Source organism: Jaculus jaculus, chromosome 1, assembly GCF_020740685.1.
Source record: "Jaculus jaculus isolate mJacJac1 chromosome 1, mJacJac1.mat.Y.cur, whole genome shotgun sequence".
Classification (NCBI taxonomy): Eukaryota; Metazoa; Chordata; class Mammalia; order Rodentia; family Dipodidae; genus Jaculus; species Jaculus jaculus.
Window position 1 is genome coordinate 205,419,324 of NC_059102.1, and position 27,696 is coordinate 205,447,019.

Consider the following 27,696-nt stretch of genomic DNA (forward strand, 5'->3'; position numbering starts at 1 on the left):
TAGCTCAGACTTGCATTGGCCTCATTATCCTACCTCCATCTCCCAAATGTTGGGACTACAGGTGTGCTTCCATGCCTAGCTAGCACATACCTACATGCATACTGTTTCTCTGGGTTTGTTTGTTTGTTTGTTTGTTTTCAGAGGTAGGGTCCCACTCTAGCCCAAGCTGGCCTGGAATTCACTATATAGGCTCACAGTGGCCTTGAACTCATGGCGATCCTCCTACTTCTGCCTCCCAAGTGCTGGCATATGGCAACTTGCCTTGCTAGCACATACATTCTTTAAGTTTAGCCCCTACTTGTCAATGGAGGCAAAGAAATTTATCTCTGCAGAATTCAGGTAGATGTGTAGGAATCAAATCATAGGCAAAGGGAGAGATGTTTTATGAATGAATTCCTCTGATGTGTCACTGTGGTTGCTGCACTGCTTTTTTTCCTGTTATTGATTTTGGTCCAGTATCTTTATATCTTAGTTTTGATATTCCCTCCCTTAAAGAATCAGTTATAATCACAATAGTAAATCCAGTCTCAAATACATTAGAATGATCAGGGCATAGTAGTGCAGGCTTTTAATCTAAGCACTTGGGAGGCAGAGGTAAGAGTATCACCATAAGTTCAAGGCCACCCTGAGACTACATAGTGAATTCTAGGTCACCCTGGCTAGAGTGAGACCGTACCTCAAAAAAAAAAATAATATACATATATATATCTATTAGGTTGTTTCGAGTCAATATGTATGCAAGCAAGTGAATATCGGGTGTCATCACTTTTTTGTTAAATGCACTGTGTTTATCTTATGAATGTGTTATATTTAACAGACATTATGAGCACCAAATTAGTGAATAGTAAATCTGTTGTACACATAGAAATCAAGGGCAAAATCCTTGCAAGCCTCCTGTCACATTTTTTTTCTAGTGCTCTGTAGAGACCTTTCTGTTTCTATTGAAAATAGGTTATTCAAACCCTATTGTTGACTCATAAATATCAGACTTACCATTGACTACAGTGCAACCTGTGCTTAAGCAAAGCCTATCTAACAAATGTGTCTTTTCTTTAATGAACTTCACAGCTTTCTTAAGTGTAGGAACATGAGACTACATACCAGCACCATGCAGAAGGGTCATTTTCAATAGTAAATGGCCAAAAATAATTGTACTAAACATGCCACATAAGACACCTGATTAGAATATGATCTGAAAGTACATGAATGATGTTTGTCCTCTTTCTACCTAAGCAGTGAAAGTACATACTAGTTTATTCCATATCTTTGTGCATGTCTGCATTTGACCACTGGAAAACTTCATCTATGGACCACTGTGTGGCAAAATGAAATATGTAGGACAATTCACAAACACAAACTGTGAGATAATGATAATCATGTGGAATATTTGGTAATCAAGCAGGGTCACTGAAATAAAAATAATTTTCTAATACCAGAATTATTGTGCTGTAGCTAAAAGTTAAGATATTATATCTTACAATATAAGTACTCTTATGACACAAAAAGTTTCAATTGTTAGAAACATTGATATTTCTTTAACTTGAAAAATGTGCACATGCATTAATTATTTAATGGAAAGTACTATTTTTATAAAATATATTAATTCCAGCATCATATTATTCAGATCATTCATCAATTCCTTTAGTGTGACCTAAGTCATTCTTCATCTGAGTTGAAAAGTTTGTGAACAGCACTATCCATATATTGACTTCCCAACCCATGTCAGGGGTCTGGAAGAACTCTTCTATTTCCTATGTCCTTCAGGAGTTTTCTTAGGGATCCAATGACCAGCTACTAAGTGGTTTGCTGTGAAACAATGTCTCATTTTACTTTTGGAAAGTTGAATTTCCTCTTCCCCTACAAGTATCTCTTTAAAAACATTCATCTAAATAGAAGTTTCTGGACTTAGCCAAACCATCATCTGCTCCCAATCTCATCCCTTGGTTTTAACTTAAAAACATGATGAACTGTGTAACTCAAGGAAAACGTCCTGTGTTACACACAGTGTCACAGTAGACCCATAGAATCTTACATTTATGCTGTATATGTTTAAAGTGTAAGGAGTAGTGTTTTATAGGTAGTGTATGCACATTCATGGGAAAGCCAGAAAACTTCGGTGCCCTTCTCAATGGCTCAACTATAAGCTTCCTTGAGATAGAGTTTCTCTCTTAACCTAAAGCTGTTATCTGCCAGAAAGCCCCAATGATGATGCAGATTTCACCTCCCTGGACTGGGGTTATAGCTGTATGTGACCATGCCCAGCCTTTTATATGTGTTTTGGAGGGTTAAATTCCAGAAGTCTCAAGCCTCCCTGCTCCCCTCGCCCTGCTCTCTTTACTGCTCAGCCATTTTTCAGACGTTACTCTAGTTTTGATTGAACTTTCAAAAATCCTCATTAAGCAACAACAATGGAGTCAAAAAAGTAGTCCTAAATCACCACCAAAAGGAATACTACATGGACATTCTCTTTTAAAAATTAGATAATAAGCGGGGTATGTGGCGTATGCCTTTAATCCCAGCAGTAGGGAGGCAGAGTAGGAGAATCATGGGGAGTTTGAGGCCACCCTAAGACCACAGAGTGAATTCTAGGTTAGCGTCCTGGACTAGTGTGAGACCTCACCACCAAAAGCAACAACAAAAAATAGTAATAAATCTTTGGTCTGCTTTGAATTCAAATGAGGCAGAAGGGTCACCTAAGCCAGTTGTAGCCACACCATCCCAGTGTGTAACTATGCATCTTGGTAGTGTGAAGAAGAGACTTAAAATGCTAGAATATAAGCAACCATGCAACACCCTGGAAATCATAATAAGGGAGGCAAACAGGTGCTCAGTAATAAAGCAAGATCTGGGGCTTGGAATATGGCTCAGAATTTAATGGTGCTTGCTTACAAAACCTGATACTGATGGCCCAGGTTTGACTTCCCAGTATCCACTTAAAGCCACGTGCATAAAACGGCACATGTGCTGGGAGATTATTTGTGGTGAGAAAAGGCTGTGGCATTTTTTTTTCCATTCTCTTGTCTTTCTTCTCTCTCTCTCTCTCTCTCTACCCCTTACAAATAAATAAATACAGATATTTTAAGATTAAAAATGTAAAGATCCAGAAATATCCAGGTTGTATCTGGTATGGTGATGATCGCCATTAGGTAGTTGAAATTTGGCTGTCTTGCTATTAAGCTACCTTTAGCTTTTGGCTTGTACTTCTCATTAAGGACTAAGATGTGAATTGGAGGCTCAAAGTCTGAAACTACTATGCAGGTGGAGCTGAATCTGCTTGTAGGATGAGACTCCTGAAATATGACACACTTTGGCTGAGGTCTCACTGGCCCAGCTAGTCACATGACTATACTCATCTGGCAAGGGGAAATATTAGACAGTCAGTTCTATGGATCTCAAAAAGTAGCTTTATTGTTATCAAAATTATTCATCAAAACTTTAATCTGAAAATGGAAATGCATGACAAAGAATTTCACAACTCCAATGAAATTCTGTCAATCTATACTTGTGATACTACAAAAAGCATGATAAAGTTAGCAGGACAGAAAGGCACAAATAATTTCGTTGTTTAAAAATGCAAACCCTGAAGCTGAAGAGATCGCTTAGCACTTAAGGCACTTATCTTTGAAGCCTAAGGACCCTGGATTGACTCCCTAGTGCCCATATAAGCCAGATGCACAAAGTAGAGAAAGTGTCTGGAGTTCATTTGCAATAGCTAGAGGCTTTGGTGTGCCCATTCTCCTCCACTGGCCCCCCTTCTCTCTCTCATAAACAAATACTTCCAAAAATGCAAAGCAGCTGGGCGTGGTGGAGCATCCCTTTAATCCCAGCATTGAGGAGGCAGAAGTAGGAGGATTGCTGTGAGTTCAAGGCCACCCTAAGGCTACATAATGAATTCCAGGTCAGCCTAGGCTAGAGTGAGACCCTACCTCGAAAAACCAAAAAAAAAAAAAAAAAAAAAAAAAGCAAAGCAGACATGGGTGTGGTGGCATATATCTTTAATCCTAGCACTGGCAGAAGTAGGAGAATCTATGTGAGTTCAAGGCCAGTTTGAGACTATAAATTCCAGGTCAGCCTGCACTACAGTGAGATTTTACCTCAAATCAATCCAGATGCCCAACACTAGAAGACTGGATAACTAAGATGTGGTATATCTACACAATGGAATTTTATACAGCAGTAAGAAAAAATGACACAAAGAAATTTGAGGAAAAATAGTTGAACCTGGAACAGATCATTCTCAGTGAACTTACCCAATCACAGAAAAAAAATTGACACATAGTCTCACTTATCTACAACACCTAACCTGAATCTACCCAAGATACCTTAAATACCCAGCAAGCACCTCATGGACTAGACAGTAGGATGGATGGGGAGGGCATCGAAGTGTGGAAAACAGTAATCTGGACCCAAATGGCAATGGTACCATAAAATTCTACTTCCTAAAAGACAGACCAAATGGCTGAACCTTCACTAGACCCTTACAGGAAACACCTGAACCACAAGACATTGGAGAGGGTAGGATCAAGACTAACCTAAATCTTCTACATCTTCCCTCCCTCCCTCTCCCCATCTCCCCTCTCCCCTCTCTTTCTCTCTCCTCTCTAACTCTTGTATATTAGTTATGTTTTCCCTCAATTTCTTAGTGGGCACTGACCTGTAACCCACACTTCCAGCTTAGGGAAACCATCCACAATGAGCTTTTGATCAGAGAAACTTACAAGGTTTCCCAAAACAATGACAGACTTCTGTCAGAGTACGTGATGACCCACCAAAGGCCAGTGGTAAGACCCTATTGCTGAAGACTCCATACGCAGCTGACACATAAAATGGAATGGCATAGCTAGAAGCCAGGAGAGAGTCAGTCCCCAGACAGTCAGTGTGTCTAGTGCCAGAAGGTGCTACATGGGCAACTGGGGGAAATGACCAATATCTGTCCAAGCAACTCATGGTCTAACCTAATTAGCAACAAATAACCTTGCGTGATGCCCACACTAGTGCAATAGTGGCATACAGCCATGGTGGGGAACCAACTCCTCTTGATTTGGCTAACTGATCCCCTCAGTGGTACAGGACCCATACTGGAGCTGGGAAACATGTCAGAACCATATCCAAACAGTAGCTCACTCTCCAATATCAAGCTACCATCAATCATGGGGTACAAGAGGGCCTACACCTATCAAACTCTCTATCAAAAAGTAATTGTTATCTCAATTTTCTGGGTGCTAACTTACTCTCCGTTGGAGAATCTGCTTCTCTTTTTCAAATACATGCAGATCCTAAGGAGAGAGCTGCCCTAACATACCTCAAAAGGGGCCCAGTTGAAACTAAGGACAATTGGCAAAACAAGCAAGGGTGATGTTTTCCTGATGAACCGGATACCAGCACAAAGGGGAAGGAGACCAACACAGAGAAAAATCAACTCCTACCAAATCAGAGAGCCAGAGCCTCAGAGGCCCCCAACACCTCAACACTGAAGCAGACCAAAAATGAACCCAACGTGGTTCAGGGAAATCTTGCTGAAGAAGGGCGGAAAGAATGTCAGAGTCACATGTTGGGCCATGATCTGCAGAGACATTTATCGTACCAATAACTGTGGGCTAACTCCACAATGCACAACCCATTTACATCAACAAGGAGGGTCCAATGGGAGGAGATAGATCATGGATGAGCCTAAACAATGGCACCAAACTGCCTGTGTTTGCTGAAAAGAAAACCAATAAATTAAATTAAAAAAAAAAAGATATTTATAGCTTTTTTTAGTGTGAAAAATTATATCGAAAAAAGTTTGGTCTCACTGATATATATTTAATTTTTTTGTTTGTAGAGAACCTTGCTTTTGCCCTGCTATTGCAAAAATAATAATAATAATAATAATAATATAAAGAACAATATGTGAATTAAAATTTAAATGCCAATGTGCTGTTATGTAAATCCTACAGGTACTTTTTGCCTCTGGAGCAGTTTTTAACTGTGTGTGCTGGTTAGTAAGATAATCGTGCAGCCTGGGGTAAGATCCTATGGAATGATTCAGGAAAACATTCCATTTTTATGTTTAAATCTGCTTAAAGATTTAGTACAGTCAAATTCTTCATATAATTGGAAGCCAAGTATCTTGTTTTAATAATGTAAAAACCTACATGACTTCAAAATTTCATTTAATATGTATAGCATAAAACTAAATAAGTGTGCAAAAGTACCATGAGGTTTTGAGCATCACAATTAATGAATAAACAAAATGACTCTGGAGACATTTAGATAGTTGAAATAATTATTCTACCTCTACAGTCCTATCTGTCTTCTAGAAAATGTAACTTAGTGGTATTTTTTATAACTACTACCATGAGTCTAATTTATTTAATAGATGAGCTTTTGCAATTATCAGGCATGCTTATTGAACCTTGAAATAAGCATTGAATTTTGCAAACCTTCCAACAGTAGCAACCTCTTGGGGCATATTCCCTAATGTCCTTAAGTAATATACCTGATTTTTCAACATTATATAACTCCAGAAGTCTTTTCTCAAGGTCCTGAACATAATGTCTCAGAAGAACTGGAGAAAAGCTAAAATGGGCTAATTGAAAGGTTAATTTTTTTTTTAATAATGACACATACAAATATTATCGGTGATAGTTTCTATCCTGTGCACTGCAGAAGCTTGGAGAGAGCCATCTCCAACTACCTGGTCACTTCCAAGTATTGAAATATCAGGAGAAATTTGTTTTATTTGCAAAATTCTAAGACACAGAATTTATCAGAAATCCTTGGAAGTATTCTTTCCTTACTACAGGATCCATCACTTCATATGAAAGTTGAGTTGTTTGCTAATTGTTATTTTAAGAATAAGGAAAGGTAGTCTTAATGGTTTTTAACCAATCCCCAGGTGAGTAGGAATATAGAAAACATAGGTAAAATCATATCAAGGGTAGACTGGTCAGATTAATTTTCAATAATGATTCAGAATCTTAGAGCTTAGTTATATAACCTCTGTATTTAAAATCCATGTCTTGGGCTGGAGAGATGGCTTAGCGGTTAAGCGTTTGCCTGTGAAGCCTAAGGACCCCGTTTCGAGGCTTAATTCCCCAGGACCCACGTTAGCCAGATGCACAAGGGGGCGCACGTATCTGGAGTTCATTTGCAGTGGCTGGAAGCCCTGGCATGCCCATTCTCTCTCTCTCTTTCTCTCTCATTCTTTTTCCCTCTGTCACTCTCAAATAAATAAAACTAAACAAAAAAGTTAAAAAAAAAAATCCATGTCTTTTTCACTATATTCAGTCAAGTAAAACTGAGCCAAAGGGAAATCCTAGTATCATAACAAAAGGCTTTGGGTTCAAAATATTCTGCCTTGATACTTGATTAGTGACTTTTTCTTTCACTGCTGTGACAGAATTCCTGACAAAGCTACTTAGGAAAGAGAGGTTAGGACTCTCAATGTCAGAGCTTGACTCATCACAGTGGGAAGTCATGGCACCTGGGAGCTGGGAGCTAGGAGATTACTGGAGTTTATAGATGAGCAAGCAAGGCATTGTGGTTTAAGAAGGGCTGGGTTATCTTTCAAAGGCCCCCTTCCCCTTGCGCCATGTCCAAGAATCTACAATCTCTGAAAACAGTGCTACCACCAGGCAACCAAGTGTAAAAACACATGAATTTGTAGAGGAAGCTTTAGGATGAAACCTTAGCAACTTTATAGGTCCTTTCACCTCCTGCATCACCATTGTCTCACCAAGAACTTAGGATAATGATACTAAATACCAACAAATCTTATGGAAACATAAATAAGAAACATTTGTGGAGCCCCTCGAACATAATGAACATAATGAACAAAATGTCTCAGAAGAACTGGAGAAAAGCTAAAATGGGCTAATTGAAAGGTTAATTTTTTTTTTTAATAATGACACATACAAATATTATCGGTGATAGTTTCTATCCTGTGCACTGCAGAAGCTTGGAGAGAGCCATCTCCAACTACCTGGTCACTTCCAAGTATTGAAAGTACTATATTGAAAGTATTATAAGTACTATAAGGAAAGGTAGTCTTAATGGTTTTTAACCAATCCCCAGATGAGTATAAGTACTTGTTATATGTACTTTTGTAGTAAATTCATTAAACAACTTAAAGAGATTCTATTAAAGATAGAATATATTGGGACTTAAGAGGTGGCACATCAGTTGAGGTGCTTGCCTGCTAAGTCTAAGGCAGGCTTCAAGTTCCTAGTTCAAATCCCTAGTTCCCACATAAAGCCTGATGCACAAAGTGACCCATACATCTGGAGTCTGCTTACAGTGGCTAAAGCCCTGGCACATCCATTATCTCTGTTTCTTTTCTATATCTCTTTGCTTTCAAACAAATAAATAATATAAAATATATAAACTTTAAGATTGAAATAATGATTTTCTTAAAGATAGAATAGATAAAGATAGGATCAGGGAAAAACGAAATTGGTTTGAGTATCTCATTTCTCAGAGAAAAGAAAGAAGCCATATTTGCTTCATATTATAAACTTGTAGTAAACCTGACTGCCTTCCACTCATTCCTATGGATAGCCAGAAAAATGAATGGCAGCAGAGGTTTGAGCTGAAGAACACAAGACATACCTGTATTTCTCATGGGCAAATAGTGCAGGCAGGAGAAAGAAGAAAAAAGCATCTGACAATTGCATTTATGTACAGTGCTGTAGCAGACAGGAGCAGATGTGACTATGAAGTCTACATAAATAAATGAAACATCACTCCAGAGGTCTCACAGTACCCCAGAAGTGCCCCCAACATGGGCGGCAGGGACCAGACTTATAGAGCAACATCTCATAAGCAAAGATGTGATTGAACCACTACTGCTCAATTATGAACACTGGGAATTTTTACACATACTGTTCATAATAGGGTAAGTAGCTATTATATAATTACAGACAAAAAGTACTACAATAATACATATAAGATATTGCAGATAAATCAGAAAATACAATTAATTTATGAATTCATTTATACTGCTAGAGCTCAAGCTTGGCTCAGAGACTGCCACATGCTAGGTAAGTGCTCTACTTCTGAGTTACATTCATATACCTTATAACAGAGCCTCTAAGAAAACAGATACTTGTTTGTTTGCTTATTGCAGCACTGGAGTTTGAACCCAAGGCTTTTTGTATTCCAGACAAGTACTCTGCTACTGAGTTACATCACAAGTCCTTAAGTACACTATTATAATCAAAAGTTTCATTTTATGTGTCTTCTGTTACACATAGTCACATAGATAATTGTGAAATTAAAATTTTTTGTGCTAATGGCCACTTTTAACATGTGTTAATAAATTAGAAAAGGGAAAGAAATAAATGAATGGAAATTTTGACGTTATTAGTTTCTTAATCATACAAAGTTATTATATTTCAGTTTATGGCTATTAGATCATGAAGTGAATGCTGAAATTCAGGAAAATAAGCAAAGGAAAAAAATCACAGAAAAGTTTATTAATATAGAAGTCACCAACAGAGGGCATCTATGGATAAAGGAACTGTAATATCAATAAGGTCACCTTAACATATTTTATTGCCTATTTAATCAGCAAAAGTAATTAATAAGTAAATGCATATTAAGACAACAGAACAGTTTATATTTCTAAATGTTAATATTTCCTTACATCGATCTTATCACTGAGATACATCCACCATAAAAACTTGCTTTCATCACCATTTCTAAATTTATGAGTGACATCATGCTGTCATTAAACACTGGAGGTCAGGTACCCTGCAAAGACTCACATATTTGCTCTCTGGCCCTTTACAAGAAGCATGTTGTGAACTTTCTCTATTGAGACTGAGAAGAAGTTATGTTTTCCTTTGACTACATGTAATTAATATTGCTGGTAACATATGCACACCATGTACACACATAGAGTAACATATATTATTTTCAAAAGCAAATTGAATGGTAACAAATTTATATATAGTTATGCCCAACCATAAAAATATTAAGATAAATAAAAGTTGTTGATGCGTATTTTAATAGAATAACATAGAGTAATTTCACATAAACATAAAAATTATAAAGATTTATTTCTACTGTATTAAATAGTAGTAAATATTTTACTAGGTCTTTCCCTCTATTTTCTTTTGTGTTTCCTTAATTATTTTTAGTTATACAGCTAACTAATTCTTTACAAGAAGATATTATTGTGGTAAAAAACTTTTAGTTATATAGTATTCTGTATGATCTCTGTTTTTATTGTTTTTATTTTGGGTTTAAGATGCAAACACTGAATTAAAAATATAATTTACAACATTCAAGTTCTGTCTGATTTGTAAATTGGTCAATTTAATGAATTAATTAATTTGGTGCTTTTATTTATTTTTATTTTTACTTATTTATTTGAGATTGACAGAGGGAGAGAGAAAGAGAGAGAGAGAGACAATGGGCATGCCAGAGCCTCCAGCCACTGCAGATGAACTCCAGACACGTGTGCCCCCTTGTGCATCTGGCTAACATGAGTTCTGGGGAATCGAGCCTCGAACCAGGGTCCTTAGGTTTCACAGGCAAGCACTTAACCACTAAGCCATCTCTCCAGCCCTTTTTATTTATTTATAAACATATAAGTACTAATACTGCTGGGCATAATTTCCATGTTTCTTTGCAATTGTCTTAGAAATGCATATGTAAGTCATGTTTATATGTATGTATTAAATCTAATATGTTTGAATTGTAGAAACAATGATTTTTTATAATCCAGGCATGCTAGAGTGCACCTGTAGCACTTACTATTTTGGGGACTAAGAAGAAGGAGCTATGCCTTGTGGGAATATGACCAACATCTGATAAGTTCATAAAATAAAAATTATAATTAAAAAATGTAGAGGGACTAGTTGAAGGAAGGAAGGGTGCAGTGGAAGCAGTATGTATATATCGAGGAAAAGTCAGAGAGAGGTAAGGGGGCTATTTGTGCATACAAAACATTGTTAATAAAAAGTTTAAATGCTGGGTATGGTGGTACACACCTTTAATTCCAGCACTCAGGAAGCCAAGATAGGAGGATCTCTGACTTTAAGGACAGCCTAAAACTACACAGTGAATTCCAAGTCAGCCTGGGCCAGAGTGAGACCCTACCTCCAAAGAAAAAAAAAAAAAGGAAATGGGCTGCAGAGATGGCCCAGCAGTTAAGTGCTTGCCTGTGAAACCTAAGAGCCCTGGTTTGAGGCTCCACTCCCCAGGACCCACACAAGCCAGGTGCACAAAGGATCATATGCATCTGGAGTTCATTTGCAGTGGCTAGAGGCCCTGGTACACCCATCCTCTCTCTCTCTCTCTCTTTTTTTCTCTGTTTGTTGCTCTCAAATAAATAAATAAAAACAAAAAAAATTAAATACCTTTAGCCAAAAGAAAGAAAAATAGGAAAGAAGATATCAAGGGTTTTCTAGATCAAAAGAAATATCAATAAATTTTCAACTTAATTTAGAAATTAGAATAGAATAAATGCCCAGGAAGAGACTAATTGGGTTTATTGGTATCTCTATGTTCATCCTTTTCAGGAATCTCAATATAGATTTCCATGGTGGTTGTACAAGTTTACACAGTCCCACCAACAGTGGACAAGGGTTCCTCTTTCCCCACATTCTCGCCAACATTTGTTATTGTTAGATTGTTTAATGATTTCCATCCTTACTGGAGTAAGGTGAAATCACATGGTGGTTTTAATTTTCATTTCCCTAATGGTTAGGGTTGTATATGGAGAGATGAGTGGGTCTAGTTTCATTTTTCTACATATGGTCATCCAATTTGTCCAACACCATTTATTGAAGATGCTTTCTCTGTGTATTTGCTCTTTGCATATAGAAAGACTACTGATTTTTATGCATTGATTATGTGTCCTGCCACTTTACTAAAGGAATCAAACAACCTTTAAAAGTTTTGAGGTGGACTTTCGGCTCACTTATGTATAGGATGATATCATCTGCAAATAGGGATAACTTGACTTTTTTTCCAATTTCTATCCCTTTTATATCTTTCTCCTGTGTTATTGCTTAAGCTAGTACTTCTAGTACTATGTTGAAGATCAGTGGTGAGAGTGGGCACCACTCTCTTGTTCCTGATCTCAGTGGGAACTCCTTGAGTTTTCCCCATTAAGTATTTGGGCTTTAGGTGCTTTATATATAGCCTTTATTGTGTTGAGATTTAAACCATCCATGCCGATTCTTTCCAGCATTTTGATCATGAACTGGTGTTTTATTTTGCCAAAGGCCTTCTCTGCATCAACTGAGATGATCATGTGGTTCTTATGGTTAAGTTTATTTATGTGGCATATTATGTTGACCGTTTTTCATATGTTGAACCATCCCTGAGATGAAGCCTACTTGATCAAGGTGGATAATGCTTTTGATATGTTGTTGAATTCAGTTTTCAAGAATTCTGTTCAGGATCTTTCGTTCTAAATTCTGCAGGGATATAGGCCTATACTTCTTTTTCTTGTTGAATCTCTGTCTGGATTTGATGATGCTAGCTTCATAAAAGGAGTTGGGGATGATTCCCTGATCTCCCATTTTGTGAAATACTTTGGGAAAAATTGGTTTAAGTTCTTCAATAATGGTTTGATAGAATTCAGTTGAGAAGCCATCCAGTCCCAGAATTTTCTTTCTGGGGAAGTGTTTGATTCCCTTTTCAATCTCCATGGAAGTGATAGGTTTGTTTAGGAGATTAATCTGCTCAGACCCTATTGCTGAAGACACCATATGCTGCTGACACAGAGCATGGAGAGACCTGGTTGGAATTCAGAATAAATCCCCAGTCACTTAGCCTATCCAGTGATGGAAAGTGCTATATTAGCTAATAGGGAAAAGTGACAAACAACAGTCTGAGAAACCAGAGGTCTAAGCTACTCAGAAGCAAGCACCCTGACACAATGTACATGCCAGTGCAATAGTGGCACAAAGCCTTGGAGGGTAACTAATAGCTTATTGATTGGCTAAGAGATCTTCTTAGTGCAATGGAATCCATATGTGGAATTGGTAACCATGTCAAAATCCTATGGAGATAAAGATTATATTCTTCGGTGTCAAGTTCTCACTAGTCTTTGGCTAAAAGAGGGGTTACATACATCAAATTCTCCCTATATTGATAGTGCTTATCCCATTTAAACTATGCTGACTTTACTCTCCACTAGCAAATCTCTTCTTTTTCAGAAAGCATTGAGACCCAGGAGTTAAAACTACACCCTACACTTCAGGAAAGCCACAGCTGAAAATACAAAGGAATTGGGAAGATGAACATAAGTGCTGCTTCCATGATGAACCTGATAATTAGCACATGGTATAGGAGACAGACCCTGAGAATACTCAACACTTACCAAAGCAGAGATCCAGAGGCTCCTAAGAGCTCATCACTAAAGCAGACTTAAAATTCACCCACTATGGGCTGGAGAGATGGCTTAGTGGTTAAGCACTTGCCTGTGAAGCCTAAGGACCCCGGTTTGAAGCTCGGTTCCCCAGGACCCACATTAGCCAGATGCACAAGGGGGGAAATGCATCTGGAGTTCGTTTGCAGTAGCTGGAAGCCCTGGAATGCCCGTTCTCAATCTCTCTCTCTCTCTCTCTGTCTCTTTCTTTCTCTCTCTGTCATTCTCAAATAAATAAATAAATAAAATTTTTAAAAACTCTTAAAAAATCTCACCCACTATGGCTCGGGGAATTTTGTGGAAGTGGGGGCAGAAATATTGTAAGAGCCACAGGTAGAGACATCATGTCCAGTGGCATTCCCTCCCCCACCCCAAATAACTGACCGCTGCTTCTACAATGCATAAACCACAACCCCATAAGGAATACCTGCAACTCCACTTAGGAGCATTCCCAACAGAATGGGGGCAAGGATGATCGAAAAGAGGGTACCACCACATGATTTAGCCATGTGAAATGTGTTGTTACTCCTGCTGCTGCTACAACTACTACTACTACTACTAATTATAACATAAAAATAGAATAGGATAAGTTTTGAAAGGGAATGACATATATAGTAGTTTTAATTAGGTACCGTGATTTTGAAAGTATCATTTTTCCTATACTGGCCTCAGTTTTGTTTGCTTTTTTTTTGAAAACATGAGAGTGTCATATGTTGTTATGGTTCTTGGAGAAGTACACGTGTTCATGGTTAGAGTGTTGAATATTTACAGATAAATTTGAAGACTATAGTGTAGAGCATGAATGTATAAAAAGGCTTTCAAATTACATAAGGACAAAACATCCCTTGTGGTGTCTCTATAGTTATTTGAGAGTAGGTGATACACTGTGATGTATTTAGAAGGAAATGTGCTTCATCAATAAATAAATAGAAACTATCACTATTTCTTCACACAATGTAAATGAAAGCAAGCTGGCCTCTGTGTTCTTAAAAAGTTATCATGATTACACAATGAACCTTTTCTGAGTCACTGAGATTCTCACAATTTCTGAGGCTTTGTATTCTAGGGGTACAAAGATCTCACATATGGAGGTTATGGGCTTAGATGAGATTTAATATTTGTTAGACATATTACTTCAGGCAAGACATTTAACTTTTCCTAGCCTCTCATAAATATGCAACTACATACTACAGCATGTGTGTGAACATAATCCAGAGAGAGAGAGAGAGAGGGTGAGAATCTGAGTCCCTGTCTATTAATGTGCTTTCAAAGAGTACCTAATTTTATTATAATTTATTGAAGCATGTAGATATTCATTGTTGCTTTTGAAATCACAATAATAAGAGAAAAAATAGTTATAACAAAAAGTAATTATACTACTCTCAATTATGCTGAAATAGGAGTGTTTTTATGATACAATACTGAAGTGAATAATCCTTTCATTTTTTCAAGTGCTTAAAACACTGTGGCAGCATTAATTGTTTTGTCTGAAAAGAGGAATCAAATCCAAACTATTTTACAGTTAATACTTAAAGTTAATATTTACAAAAGTAAAATGACTATCAGAAGAGCTATTATGTGATTCATAAAAAACACGGAGAGATTCATTCCAGGCAATATTGAAGTAACTGCAAAAATTCACCATAATGAAATGATATGTTTCTCGTGAATGTTCTTGGCTTAATAATTTGTGCTAAGGATCTAACCTAAAAATTAAATAAACATTCCCTTGACCATGACAAAATTTTGTAACATTTGGCAAGACCAGGGAATGAACTAGACAAAATTCTTACATGAAAAATTTAAATGATAAGTAGAATGTTTAACATAGAACGAATCTTTTCTGTCTTTATAAGAGTAATTCAGTATTGCAAAGCTAAAACATGCTTTGTTTAATTCAAATGAAGGTGAAAACTGTATTTAAAAATCATAGAGAGAACTAAGAGGGTAAGCAGGGGTCCCTGTTTCTAGAAATACTATTGCCTGAAGTATGTGAGCATACTGAGTGTGAAACTTTATAGAATTGTATTTTCATTAATTAGTTAATTTCTTTTTTTAATATAAGTTGTAATATGTCCCCTCCCCCATCCCAATTTCCATGTGAGCCCTCCTCAGTACAGTTATTGGTGTTTGTTGTGAGGTAATTAGTGCTTCTGACTCTGGGGGGAGTCTCACAGTATTTCTACCCACATTGTACCTCTTATATTGTTTTTTGTTTTGTTTTGTTATTTTTCAGGTAGGGTCTCACTTAAGCCCAGGCTGACCTGTAATTCACTATGTAGTCTCAGGGTGGCCTGGAGCTCATGATGATCCACTTGCCTCTGCCTCCCTAGTGCTGGGATGAAAGTCCTACATCACCATGCCTGGCTTCTTACAATAATTTTTATATTCTGTTTACTTTCCTATGCACGGTATTAATTTTCAGGAAAATGGTACTTTCTAAGTCAAGGAGAAATACTAATTTATTAATTCAACTTCTATAAAGCTTTTAAAATCTAATAAACTGGTAACTTAAAAGGTAGGTCCTTTGTTGCTAAAATTTTAACAAAATGAAGAAAAATAATCTTATTTACATATTGTGTGAACATTTGCTAGATATACGTAAAAAAAAAAAAAATTTTTTTCAACACAAATAGCACTTCAATGAGAGCCCAGAGTAATGATTCCTACCAAGTACAGCTTGGAAAACCAATGTGAGGTTTTTTGTTTTTTGTTTTTTGTTTTTTTTGATTACTTAAAGGAACATGAGTGAGGGTTACTTTTGGGAGCATATGAGACCCCAAAATATATCATTGAAAAGTCTCATCAGCCATGATGATTTCCTCACAGCTACAGAGTTTTCCCTCACATAATGCCCTGATCTCTATGTACTCTAGCACTTCCCATGACCTGATCAAAGAATTACAGCACCTGAGAAGGCCCACATAGGGAGGAGCTGGAATTTCTGGTGAGAATCTACTGACATTTCTAGCCCCTTTTCCATGGGGCAATATCAACTGGTTGGATTTTTAGGGTTTATTGTATTATTAGCCACAGCTTCTTTGACTAAGAGGGAAATGGCTATTATGCTGGGGACAAGGTTCTACAGTAATTCAAATACTGTGAGCCTTTCTCTAATGTTTCCTTTAAAAGAAGCATTGATTTATTTTCATAATATTGATAAATTTTTAAAATAATTTTATTTTTTATTTTTTTGTTCATATTTATTTATTTGAGAGCGACAGACAGAGAGAAAGAGAGAGAGAGAATGGGCATGCCAGGGCCTCCAGCCACTGCAAACAGACTCCAGATACGTGCGCCCCCTTGTGTATCTGGCTAACATGGTTCCTGGAGAACTGAGCCTAGAACTGGGGTCCTTAGGCTTCACAGTCAAGCTCTTAACTGCTAAGCCATCTCTCCAGCCCAAAATAATTTTATTTTTATTAAATATGAATTTTAGTGTATGAACAAATCACATATTGCTCACAGAGTGTCAAGTAAGTATAACCTGTTTCTCCCACCTTCATCCCACTGAGACTCTCCTTAGTGGGTTTTTGGTATTCATCATGGGTCATGAATGCATTGGTGAGTCTCTGTGGGGGTGAGGGTGGGGCATTTAAATGCTTAGGTGTGGGAAAACAGCTTATGATAGAATACCTGTTTAGTGTGTATAAGGCCTTAGATTTAATCTCTAGTACTTATCCTAAAAGAAAGAAATCTGCATTTCACTTATATATTTATATGTGGTAATAGTAAAAAAATAGCTAAAATCAGAAACATTGTTAACAAACATAAACTTTTTATGAAAATAACACAACTTTGGATGTATTGAAATTATGTAATGTTAATATATTCATGTTTTGAAAAATTAATTAATATCCTTGAATACACCTGTGCTAATGTAAAGGATTGTAATGCAGAAAGTTGGCAGAGATCACAAATGAGCACCTGCAAAGAGCCACAGCTGCAGGTGGCCTGGAATCAAGTGGGGCAGGGAAGGAAAAGCCCATTTAACTCAAATGTGCAGCTAACAGACGCACATGGTGGCGGATGCATCTGGAATTCATTTGCAGTGGCTAGATGCCCTGGCGTGCCCATTCTCACTTCTCTCTTTCTCTTTCTCTCTCTCCCTCTCTCTGCATGTAATAAATAAATAAAAACTAAATCTCAAATATGCAGCTAATGGTAAAGTCCTAAAGGATCCAATAGCACATATCTGTGACTTTTGCTCTTCTGTGAATATCTTTTTTTGTCACCATATCTGACCTATTGGCTAACACAAGTCCAGCAAGCATGAATTCAAAATATGAGCTCGTCTTTGAAATGGAATCTTTGTTGTGACTGATATTCTTAACATTTCACTAGAAGCTTTGGTGTTAGGTTTAGCTTCCTACTGATATCAGAACAAATATACTGCAAGGAACAAATATAATTTTTGATGAAAGTGGAGGAATGTGTTCACACAGGCAGCTGAACTCCCATCTTCCAGGGCAGACGATATAACTAAAATGAGCCAAGGAACTTAACACAGCCAGAAGGTGAACAGAAGTTTTGCAGTCTATGAAGGTTGATGAAAAAAAAAAAAAAAATGGAGTCTGAGATGGTTCAAAAAAAAAAAAACATTTAATAAAACCAAATATAATTGAGTGTATTCTATTGATACCTGTGAATCATAGGCAATAGTTAGGTTAAAAAAAAAGACTGATGGAAGGAAAATTTTTCCTCACCTCAAAATATTGTAGGTACTTTGAAAGTGAACACCCTTTCAAAGTAGAATGCTATACTCTTTGGAAATAGGACAGAGAAATACTTAATCATTGTACTCTGCCTGGAAATTAAGTTGAGAATTATTTAAGAGATGCTCATGTCAATTAGTTATTGTGGTTGGAATTTTGATTTACTTGCAACAGCATATGTCCTTCCTCAAAGATTTATTTACAGCAATACATTCTTCTTTACCTGTGTAGAGTCAATGGATCTATGTTATCTGAAATCTTTAGGATTATGAAGCTCAGCCATTTAAATATACTGAAGGACAGCTATATCTCTTTGTAAAAGGTAGTTAAGTCCATCATATGTGTCAGTCAAGAGAGGTGAAATAATATATTTGTACAAATGGTGTATTTTCCTTCATCCTGTATTTTGTAAATTATTTATTTCTAAGCAGAGAGAGAGAGAGAGAGAGAGAGAGAGAGAGAGTGAGAGAGAGAGGGAGGGAGGGAGGGAGGGAGGGAGGGAGGGAGAATGGGAGTGTCAGGGCCTCTGTCCACTGCAAACAAACTATAGTTGCATGTGCCACTTTGCACATCTTGTTTTACATGGGTACTGGGGAATCAAACTCAGGTGGTCACTAGGCTTTTCAGGCAAGAACCTTAAGTGCTGAGCATCTCTCCACTCCCTTCATCCTAAATTATAATCACAGAGTGGGTGTGCATTATCCTGTACCTAGTGAAAGGGAGTTGGCAGATAGGGTATGTGGTCTTTTTTACAACCAGTAGAAAGGACCACTTGCCCAGTTGCAGTCTGGAAGCACCCAAATTTCAGTGGGTCAACTTCTTTATGTGATCCCTATTAATTTGAAGGAATTTAGGTAACAGAGAAGCAAATGAATTGTTTAGTGACTATTCTTTCCTGGTTATGTGGAAAGAATACAAAACTTGCTGTTACAGTGACCTGGATTCTGATTTGATCCTTGCTGTTCCCTACATACAGGAACATGAGTGATGAACATTTTCTCCCATTCTGTGGGTTGTCTGCTGGCTCTGTTTATGATATGTTTGTCTGTACAAAACCTTTTCAGATTTAGAGAAAATCTATGCCAGGTATACCTCTGGTAGAGGCCTAATATGGAGCAAATAACTGAACAGTGAATTCTCACAAGAAAAACTTTGAAATTGCTACTATTATCTGAAAGAAGTGCCCAACATATTTATCCAGGGAAACACAAATTAAAACAACTTTGAGATTCTACCTTACTTCAGAAAGGATCACAATTATTAAAAAACAATAATAAATGTTGGTGAGGTTGTGGGGGAAAAGGAACACTTTTTCCCTCATCACTGCTAGTGGGAGTGCAAACTTGTACAACCATTTATGGAAATCAGCACAGAGACTTCTAAAAAAGATGAAAATAGAACTAGCATCTGACCCTGCTATTCCTCTATCCTGGGCATTTATCCCAAAGACTCCACCTTTACTTTAGAGATATTTTCTCAACCATGTTTATTGCTGCTCTATTATCAATAGCTAGGAATTGGAATCAACCCAAATGCCCATCAGCAAATGAACTGAAAGTGAAGATGTGGTACATATACACAATGAGATTCTACTAAGAAACAGAAAAGTAAAATTATAAAATATGAAATTTTTAGGAACATATTTTCCTAAGCAAGGTCATGAAGTCTAAGAAAGTCAAACACTACATGTTTTCTCTCATATGTGGCTCCTACAATGGAACAGCTGAGGAGGAGGACAAAAGGCAGTAAGTATTAGACCTATGGGCATGTAACTAGAATGAGATCAGGAAAAGGTGAGCACAGGGTGAGAAGAGAAGAAGGGATAGCACACCAACTAATAAGGAAAAAAAAAAAAAAACCTTAATGGTGAGAGGTGGGTGGGGGATGGGATGTTGGAAAGCCAAGCAACATACAACTAAAGACTAAAGAAGTTAGTACATTAGGAATTGCCCTCTGGGGTAGCAATATATAAGATACAACCCCATTTAAGGGAGATGGATGGACCAGACTGATGACTGATATGGATAATTTGGTTTTAGACAAATTGGGACAGAACGTCTAAAATAAGCTATGGCTTGTGAATCTCAGTACTATGAATCCAGTACTCAGTACTGGATTACCCAACCCCTCTCCCCCCACAATGAGCAGTTGATCAGGAATATCTGTGAGGTCCACCAATCATTATAGGCCAATGCCAAGCACCTGGTTTAACCAATGAAGCTAAATGGTAAGACCCAATTGCTGAAGTCACCATAGGCTGCCATCTTAGAACACAAATAAACCATGTGGGAACTGAGAGGAAAGCCAGGCCTTTCCTGATAAACCCTCATGATGATGGAAAGTGACAATGGTCACCAACATCATGACTGGGCAAGAGACCCTAAAAATTACACAACCCACCAATAGAAAAGAAGCACAATAGCAAACGGCCCATGGGCCTAACCAACTGCCTCCCTGAATAAACATGAGGCCCACTCATTGGGAGAGAGAGTTCATATCTGGTACTGGAAACCAAGCCAGTGCCACACCGACAGGAACTTCACAACCCCAAGAGAGAAGCTCCTATTGTTATCTGTAAAAGAAGTGTGAGTATCCTCACCAAAATGTCTCTCAAAATTATATGCATATCACCCTTAATCAAAGCTAGTCCCACCTGTGGTTTGAGAATCTGTTCTATTTTACAGATGGCCAAGAATGCTGGATGTTGGGCATAGATAAGGGCCCTCAGGCTACAGGAAGCCACTCCCCCCAGCCCTGGACAGCTGGATGTTCGGAGATTTAGGCTTCCCTCGTAGCCCTGTGACCTTTGTCCAGTTTCCTAGGAAACTCCTTACCAGCCAGCAGCCTTCACACAACATAGGGTTTCCTCCCCAGTCTTGACTATTCCACAGGTGTATCTCTATGAGGCAGCCTACAAACTCTGTCTGCATCAACCAAGAGAGATTTTCATCCTCCTGCTGGTGGGCCTTGATATGATGCTGTCCCTCGTTGCCTCTAGTGACGGACAGCCTCAAATCTCTCCAGAGCCAATGAACTCTCTCGTGGGTTTGGTACTTCAAAACCATCTAGCTGTAGACCTCATTACTGCTGAACATGGGGGGCATGTGTGGTCTTGGGAGAAGAATGTTGTTTTTTTTTTTTTCTGTTAATGAATCAAATGTTGTTGAATAAAATGTTAAAACTCTCAAAACACTCTGCAATGAACTACTTGACCACTACAAACCTGAGGACACCACCACCTGGTTTTTTAGCCCTTTAGTCACTTGGCTTCTTAACCTCCTTACCCCCTCCTTGCTATAGAAACCCTATTACTTGTAGCCCCCTACCTCATGAAATTTCTCAGATAACAAATAACTAATATTGCTAAGGTTGTTACTAATCAGAACCTTGTGCATCATTTAGCTTTATCTGAACCTACAACTATAAAAACAGACTATAAAAAGACTATAAAAACAAAGGGGGAGCTGTCAGGCACAGAAAAGGGCCCCCAAGCTAAAGAAAGCCACTTCCCCTCCAGCACAGGACACCGGAATGTCCTGAGTCTTAGACTTTCCTCATAGCCCTGTTACCTTTGTCCAGTTGCCCAGGAAATTCCTTATCAGCCAGCAGCCTTCACACAGCCCATGCCCCTGAAACCCTCTCTTCCTGCCACCATGTAGATCACCTGACTCTCTCCCTACATGCTGAAATGAACCTTCCTAGGTATTGGCAAGCAACCTTTGAACCCACCAATCCCCTTAGGACTCTCTCCCTGTTCTCTCCAAACTGCTTATAAAAACTCAGTCCCCTGACAAATAAACTGAGCTACTCTCTGAAGTCGTCCTCCAGGTGTATTTCCTGTTACACTCATTGCTGCTCAAAACCCTTCGCTCCATAATTGCCTGGGTGCCTTCCGGGAACCACAGGCTCCAAGGATCCAGGGCCCCACAACTGGGGTCAACCAAGATCCACCAATTCAATGAGACAGCCAAATGATCACCATGAGAATTCCAACTCTATCACATTTACCAGGGTCCAGGAGAAACCTCAGAGGAAGCAGCAACAGGCAAACTGCTTCTAAAACTAGCCTGCCAACTGCCTCCAGGGAAATAGAAACAATCACTGAGATGAACTGAAATACATTCAAACAGAAATATAGAGCCTACAGGGAACTCACCACCACAAACTGCTAACACAGCAAAGGCTCACGGATTGCTGAGGAAGAGATGATGGGAAGATTGTAAGAGCAATAGGGTTGGTAGAAATATCCTGAGGTACAGTCTCTCCAGAAACTAACAGAGGCCCTAACTATCCAACAGAGAGCATCAAGGACCTTAATGGGGAGAGAACCCTGAGGGAAATGGGGACTGAGGCTGAGGGGATAAAAGACTATAACCTATGTTAAGCATATGTGTGTGTGTGTGTGTGTGTGTGTGTGTGTGTGTAGTGAGTTAATCATTTTGTCTGCATCACTCTCATTTTCTTTCCTTACCAAAAGCACTTTCTCTCTTCATGGTTTTCAGTAGTATCTGTACAGTTACAACATTGAAATAGCTGAACATAAATTATCTTTCTTAACCTGTCTGTCGTTTGCTTTCTGTAACATCCAAGTAACCACTACAAGGGGCTGTTAAACACTTTTCCCCAAATTGAGGAAAAGTGAATGACATAAAATTATACTGCCCTTTTTAAATAATTTCATTGTAATATCTAATTTAAAAGCACCATACATTGCCAAAATTTGTCTTTTCTTAGAGTACCTCAACATATATTTAGTTATAGATTTGGGAAAACTTTCATCCCATCTATGAAAAATCTGATACTAAGATGTTGGGCCTTTGATGTATCATTTCTCAAAAAGAAAGGAAAACTCCCCTTTACAAAGAGTATACTTACACTTCCTATGGTCCATAGGTTAAAAGATTGGAAAGCATTAATCCAAGTGATGACCTGTGTGTTTTGTTACTTACTTTGTAGTTACTGAACTCTAATTATAGTTCAAAAGTACTTAATTGTTCTTCTACCACTCAAAACTAGGCAGTGTTTTGAAAAAGCCTAAAGCATCTTCAGGTTATCACATCCTCCTGGTTTTTACAGTACCTCTCCAACCTGACATACTGCTACCTCCTTTTCCAGATCATTAATGAGAGTGTTAAATAAGGCTGGGCCCAGGACCAATCCTTGAGGCACCCTGCTAGACACCTGCTCTAATTTGATATCCCACCATTTATCATTACTTATGTATGCTGTGCCGTAGCCAAACTAAGTTTGGCGTAAACACAGAATCCCAGAGATTCATGAGAAGCTGGCTGTGTGAATGTATTTATACTGCTCAAGCCAGAAGTCACTCACGCTCAGTTCAGTGGGGGATTTCTGTATGTCTGCTTCTGGTAAATATTTTGAGTAAAATTCTAAATCATAAAGTTTTAAAAATAAGAGTCATGGAACAAACCTGCTATCTAATCATCATCCATAAACTAATGCTGGTGATCAAATTTCTAATGATTTGTTACACATTAACCCAATGTAACTTGCCTTGCATTTGAAACACAAACAAAAGAGCAGATGAAACGATCACTTCTTTCCTTGTTAAATTCATTCTTCCTCTAGGACTGACAGTATTGACTCATATTTTAATTAAATCCAAGTGGCATAAACTCATAATCTTTGTTGTCTCCTGAATCCTGCATACTTAGGCTTCTGCTCCGCCTTTAGATGACAGTCCTCTTGGTTCTACAAAGGTTTATTTCATGGCTTTTTATGATATCCACAAAGTAAAAGGAAACTCAATTTGTAGGCTCATAAATTGTTTTAGGTAAGTCAATTATAACTTTAAACAACTTACTTTTTTCTGAAATTGAGTAAGCTTTTCTATAAAATAAAGGCAAATTGTGTCTGCATGATGAGTTTTTTTTTTGGAATAATTTTTAAAATGAGATTGCTATTAAGTCCTAAGAAGTCTGTCTGGAACATTTAAGGGTTATATTATTTAGAACTTCTGACACACACTTAGTTCCCTTCTTTTGGTCTCTGCCTCTGCTTCTGCATGTTCATCACAATCACAATGATGTTTTCTAATGGAAACCCCAAAAGTTATTTGTTGATCAAAAATATTTTATACTTACTATTTTCATGAACAATTAAATATTTTCAGTCCTGAATGAACTCTTGTACAACCTACCTAAATATCTTTTTTTCTCAATTTTATTAAATATTTTCCATGATTATAAAAAATATCCCATGATAATACCCTCCCTCCCCCACTTTTTCCCTTTGAAATTCCATTCTCCATTACATCCACACCCCATCTCAAAAAGTCTCTCCTCTACTTGGATGCCATGATCCTTCCCTCCTCTTATGATGGTCTTGTGTAGCCTACCTAAATATCTTAAGATTAGAATATTCTTTCTATGTGCCTGAAATCACATGTGTGTGCATAGATATTCTTAAAATATATTCTCATAGAATTCATGATTCCCTTTCTAAACATAAACACACACACATACAGAGAGAGAGAGAGAGAGAGAGGAGAGAGCATGTGCACCAGGTGCATAAAGTAGCACATGCATCTGGAGTTCATTTGAAGTGACATGAGGTGCATCATATTCTCTCAATTCCCCCCCCCTTTCTCTTTCCCTCTCTGTCTCTCTGTCTTCCTCTCTCTTTCTCTCCATATACACTCTATGAGGAGCCTGTTTATCACATGCTGCCCTGTCATAGCTAGCTAAATAATCCAGAGCCAGGCCTCTCTTTTCCATCCTTATACCACACAAGGAAATATTCTTCTGCCTTAATCACTCCATAACCAGGAATAAGCAACTCAGAACCACTCCTAGAGTTCATAGCCCTTAAGAATTATTTCATTTGGCCAAGCATGAAGTGTTAACCTTGTCCTGCCCTTTCACTTGAAACCCTGAATAGAGGCTCTAGCATGTGCTTTCCTTTGCTTATGTTATCTTCAAACTATCTGCAAATTTCTTGTGTGACACTCTTTGGCAGGCTTAACCATTTCTTGCAGACCTATGCCTCTTCGAAATCTACTGTATATGGACATGCATAGCTAGCCATCACATAAAAGAAACAAAATTGTTCTTAAGGATTTATGGTGGTACACTATGCCAACTATCTGAGTTAGCATGGCCATGACCCATTAAATAAAGGGAGAAGTAGAAGTAGATGGCTTGCACAATTGGCCAAGAAGCAGGCAGTCCATGTGACACTATAGGATGAGGTAAGGATTCAGATGAAATACTTAACATGAAAGACTCTGGAGAATCTAAAGACCATGAATGAAAACATCTGATTTGGTTTTAGAAAAGTAACAAATAGCAAAGACTGAATTCAGGAATATCCAACAAACTAATGTAATAAATACTGCAATAAGTTGATGGCAGTTTCAGCCAGTAAGGTCAAGGTGAAGGAAGAAATAAAGCACATCTAAGAAAGTTAGTAAGGTCATGATAAGGGAAGTCAGAAGTGATATTATATTGGTGAGGAAGACATAAATATCAATGATGACACCAAGGTTTTATGCTTGATTATGAGAGTACAATTGATTAACATATTGAAAGGTAATAGAACATTTTGGATGACTGTAGGAGAAACTCTGTTGATACTAATTTTGAGATGCCCATTTGAGTTCTGAGTACAGATGACAAGAAATAGTTATAAATCTGGAGCCCAAAAGGAAGGTTAAATATAGATATATATTTGAGGCTACATATCTATTACATTTGTAATCTTCTTTTAAAAACTGGGCAAATATCTGATAGAAACATTAAATAAAGTAAAGGTTTGCTTTAATTCATTGTTTTAGAAGTTTTCACCCAGTGTTGCAGTCAGGTTTCCATTGATGGCAGAAAGCACAAGACCAAGAGCAAACTGTGGGAGGGCTGGAGAGATGGCTTAGCCGTTAGGCGCTTTTCTGTGAAGCCTAAGGACCGTGGTTTGAGGCTCGATTCCCCAGGTCCCACGTTAGCCAGATGCACAAGGGGGCGCACATGTCTGGAGTTCATTTGCAGTGGCTGGAGGCCCTGGCACGTCCATTCTCTCTCTTCTCTCCCTATCTGCCTCTTTCTCTCTCTGTCACTATCAAATAAATAAATAAAAAAATAAACAAAAAAATTTTAAAGAGCAAACTGTGGGAATAAAGGGGTTATTTTGGCTCATATACTCAAGGGGAAGATCCATGAGGGCAGGGTAAAATGATAGTATGAGCAGAGGATACACATCACCTCCTGGCCAACATCCAGTGGTCAACAGCAAAAGAGAATGTGCCAAACACTGGTAAGAGGAAGCTGGATATCACACCTATAAGCCCGCCCCCAACAATACACTGTCTCTTGGATGACATAACTCCCAAACTGCCATAAGCTGGGGATATAACATTCAGAACACGTAAGTTTATGGGGCACACCTGAATCAAACCACCACAATCCATACCTGACTCCCATAAACTGATATACATGATGTAAATACATTGTATTCAGTCCATCATTAAAAGTCCCCATAGTTTCTATCAATCTAAATGATGTTCAAACATCCCTATAACAGCTGTACTACCAATTTTAAAAAATCCATAATGGCACATAGTAAACATTCACACAACAAAGATGGTATTGGGCATATCAAAGAAATATTCAATCAATATAAATTTAAAACAACCAGGGAAAACATCAAATTCTGTAGCTCCAAGTGCAACAACTCTAGCCAGTGACAAGTCTCCAAGTCCGATAATTGTAAACAACAACAAGTCTCTGTAGTTCCAATTCCACCCCTACAGCTAGGCTACTAAGTCCTGGAAAATTTCATCTGATACCAGCAGCTCTCCTTGGCAGCCATAAGATAGTCCTGAAATCTCCTCTGTATCTCCACAGAAACCCAGGTAGTCCAAAAAGCCTGCTTCACAATGTCCATGGCCATTTCCAAAATACAAAACTGTTTCAAATTCAGTGACCTCTTTAGCATTTGTTATACACTATAATATCATGTGGGCTACTAACTTGTTAATCCAGGGGGTAATAAAGCTAACTTTGAATAATGGGACACTCATTGATCATTCAGGCCCCTTCCAAAGATTTTTCATTCTTCCTATTGACCCAGTGTAAGTCAGATGGCCCAGTCTCAACAGTTGTAATCTCTCAAACAATTGCAGCTGAACAGGCAGAAGTTTCAGCCCAAAGATTTCTTTCTGTGCCATATCCCTCTACTCATACCAGTCTATTTCTATGCAATGTAACCCTGCACAAATTCTCAAGAAACAGGTAGAAAAAGTGCAGCAAGCCTCTCACAAAAACTGCTTCTATTCCAGTTCAGACAAATCTCTTTCTCACCCTCATAAGCCATTCCTCACAGTTCATAGTACTGCATTAAAGTGCTTCAACTCTGGACAGAATAGTCCATCAAGCTGAACTTGCAGCACTGAAAGTTATCTTTTAGGCCAAAATTTCAAACCCTTCCACACCCCTCCTGCAATGCAGTTCTAAAAGGCCAAACCTACACAGTCAGGTCTCTACAGCAATAACGCCACTCCTGGTACCAACCTTAGTATTGCAGTCAGGTTCACATTACTGGTAGAAAACACCTGACCAAGAGGAACTTTTGTGAAAGAAGGGCTTATTTTGGTTCACAGAC

The 27,696-nt window shown here is 38.0% G+C and overlaps 1 protein-coding gene across 1 annotated transcript in view; it reads right to left on the bottom strand.

The window, feature by feature from the left end:
- Positions 1-27,696, bottom strand: part of Sgcz (sarcoglycan zeta) — a 1,272,783-nt gene that overhangs the window by 809,468 nt on the left and 435,619 nt on the right. The window lies entirely within an intron of this gene.